Source organism: Meles meles, chromosome 7, assembly GCF_922984935.1.
Source record: "Meles meles chromosome 7, mMelMel3.1 paternal haplotype, whole genome shotgun sequence".
NCBI classification, from domain to species: domain Eukaryota; kingdom Metazoa; phylum Chordata; class Mammalia; order Carnivora; family Mustelidae; genus Meles; species Meles meles.
In genome coordinates, this window is record NC_060072.1 from 59,974,770 (window position 1) to 59,978,350 (window position 3,581).

The 3,581-nt window shown below is 33.1% G+C and overlaps 1 non-coding gene across 1 annotated transcript; it reads left to right on the plus strand.

The window, feature by feature from the left end:
* The first annotated feature begins 3,242 nt into the window (after positions 1 to 3,242).
* Positions 3,243 to 3,347, plus strand: LOC123947770. The gene has a single exon (XR_006819812.1). It is a non-coding gene; the product is annotated as a U6 spliceosomal RNA (small nuclear RNA).
* The last annotated feature ends 234 nt before the right edge of the window (positions 3,348 to 3,581 follow it).

Here is a 3,581-nt window from a genome sequence, read left to right on the forward strand (position 1 = left end):
CTGATATAGATAATGGGAAGTTAAAAATATTTTCATTTTCCAAGATTAGAGATAATGTACAGAGAATATTATAAGTCATGATAACTAGCATATAGAAATTTCTCAATAAGATACTGATTATTATCATATTCAATATGGCCCAACTGAATATTTTTACTCTTTAATGAAGGGTCATTCTTATTGTAATTTCTCTGCTACTGTACTTCTCTAACACTTTGTGGGCTTTATTGAAAATGGATTATAGTTAGTCTGTATTGCCCCCTGCTATGTTCTAAATGTCTGTGTCCCAATAAAATGTTGAAACCCTAACATTGAATGGAATTAGGGTTCTTATAAAAGAGATTCCACAGACATTCCTTGCCCTATATGAAAACACCAGCTATGATTTGAAAAGAGGGTCCTCACCAAAATATAACCATGCTGGTATCTTGACCTTGGACTTCCAGCCTCCAGAAGAGATTTATCTCTTCTCATAAGAGATAAATTTCTGTTATTTATAAGCTACCTAGTCTGTAATACTTTGTTATAGTAGGTTGAAAAGACTAAGACTTCGCTAGGCTAAATACTTTGAAGACTCAAGTTGTAACCTAATTAGTTTTACATTCTATACCTTGCAGAGTGTAGTATCTTGCTCACAGTAGACATTTGTTAAACGCTGATTAAAGTGATTTGAATTAAACAAAGTAGCCACAGAAGATAATGCTCAAAGTGAAATTTTGGATAAAAATAACAACCTAAGCATACTAAAACAAAATGCTACTTGATACTACTATTTAGATATTTTCACAAGATGTACACCTTCAGAAAGATTTATTACAGCACAGTGCAAAGATTTGTTTTGTCATCTGTCTTCATGATTACATCATAAGTTCTTGGAGGTAGTATCTGCAGGGTCTATCACAGTGCCTAGCATATAATAACAACTTAATAAATGTTTACTGCATGAGTAACTCAATGGAAGAATAATAAATGAATGTACTCAAAGGATAGTTAATCTAAATGAAATTATCATGACTGAAAAGTGCTAGCTTTCTGGAAAAAGTAAAGAAGGAGACAAAAAATGGAGGTCAATAGAATTTTCAATACAAACTAGAATCACAAAAGTATCTTGTGCTGTGTAGAAACATTAAGATTTTGGAAGGTTTATGGTATTAAGCATGTTTACCAGATGATGTTTATTAGTTATTACTATCAGGTAAACGTCTTAAAAACTTTTATGAGGCTATTGTAGTGAAAAAAAATCTCAAGTAACTTATTCAAAGTAGCCCTAATATACACAACTTTAGCTAATTTGTCTTAAACTACTTAAGAAAACACTAAAAAGACAAAACATGGGATCAAAGCTCAAAAAATATAAGGATAAAATCTGGGAGGAACTTCACTAACCAATAATAGGTCAATTTCCTTGGCATTTTCAGTTTTCATCTCACACCTGAAAAAGGTAGGAAGACACTTTATGGTTTCCTTGTGTTTCTTCACATGGGTCTATACCATGGAGTATATACCAACCAATGAAAAGGATGATTCATATGCTGATTTTTGACATATTTAAAGCTTATTTGCAGATATCCCTCACTTTCCCATTTGCCATCTTTCTCACCTTCAGAAAAAGTTGTCTTTCAGAAACAGCTGGGCAAGACCTATGGAGGGGACCCCTGATTGCTTATTGCATATTGGCTGCTTTTTTCTTCAAAAGCAAATTTCTGAAGACAGTGACAGAAATATTCTGGATACAGTGGATGGAGGGACACTTAGGTTGCTGTCTATTATATCTTCCAGTTTCAGAGGCCCAAGCAGGAAGTAAAAGAGAAATCACCACTTCAGTAGAGTGAACACCGGCTAGAAACTGAAAGTCATATTGCAATCTGGACACATCAATTTTGTAAGTGTGAATATGAAGATTTTGTTGTCACTGATTTATCAGAATGTGATTTAGGGTAATTGAACTATCCTATATGCTGAGAATCAATGAATTCAAGAAGTGCCCCATTCAGTAATTTGTAACAGGGGAAAAAAACCAAAGCAGAACACTAAATAACCAAAACCTATTATGGAATACCACTCTGAAGACCCAAGGGAAGAGTATATCTCTAAAGTTAATGTCTTACAAGACTCAAGAGAACATTCTGGAATGTACTTACTATTCTCAATAAAATCCAAGAAGAATGAGCCTCCATCAGGCAGGACTAGCCAGGAGTAAAGAATACAATGAATTACAAAACAGAGACAGACAAGCTAAAGAAAAATTTCAATAAAACTAAATGTATAACAGGAAAATTCAAGCCCATATTTTACAAGGCTCTGAGGATACTGAACTATAGTAATGATAACACAGAAACATGTATCAGTGACATGGAAGATGGATTTGAGATGCTCTTTTAAAATGTGCAAGAAGAGGGTAAAGAGATTAAAATTATGAAAAAGAACATGATAGTTAATAAGACCTAAAGGGGAGCTTTAACATGTGACTAATTTGTATTCCTAAAGAAGGAACTAAAACATAACACAGGAGCAGTAAATAAAGATATAATAGACAAAAATCTGACTGACCTGAATATGCAGATTTGAGTGACATTACTAAATTCAAGATGAACATAAAAATGAAAACTACAAAATTCATATCAAAAAAGTTTTGAATTCCAAGGTAAATAACTAATAATTTAAAAACTGTCAAGTATGTGTACTCTGAAAACTATAAAACACTGAGGAAAGAAATTGAAGACAACCCAAATGGAACAATATTCCATGCTCCCAGATTAGAAGAACAAATATTGTTAAAATGTCCATATGACCCAAAGCAATCTACACATTTAATGCAATCCCTATCAAAATAAACAACAGCATTTTTCACAGAACTAGAAAAATCATAAAATTTGTATAGAACCACAAAAGACACTGAAAAGCCAAAACAATCTCAAAAAAATCTCAAAAAAGGAAAACAAAGCTGGAGGTATCACAATTCCAGATTCAAGTTACACTACAAAGCTGTAGTAATCAAAACAGTATAGTACTGCACACAAACAGACACATAGATCAATGGAATAAGATAGAAAGCCCAGAAACAAACCCATGATCATATGGTTAGTCTCCAACAAAAGAGTTGAGAATATGTAATGGGAAAAAGTTTCTTCAACAAATGGTGTTGGAAAAACTGGATGGCTACTTGCAAAAGAATGAAACTGGACCACTTTCTTATACCATACACAAAAATAAACTCAAAATGGATTAAAGACTTAAATGTGGTTCACTTCAGTGGCACATACACTAAAATTGGAATGATACAGAGAAGATTATCACAGCCCTTGCACAAGGATGACACAAAAATTTGTGAAGGGTTCCATAAGAAAAAAAAAAAAAGACCTAAAAAGACCTAAATGTGAGACAAAATAAAAATCCTAAAAGAGAGTACAGGCAGTAATTTCCTTGACATTGACCATGGCAACACTTTTCTAGGTGTCTCCTGAGGCAAAGGAAACTAAAGCAAAAATAAACTATTGGGGCTACATCAAAACAAAAAGTTTCTTCACAGCAAAGGAAACAACAGATGTAAGTAATAACCTACTAACTGGGAAAAGATGACG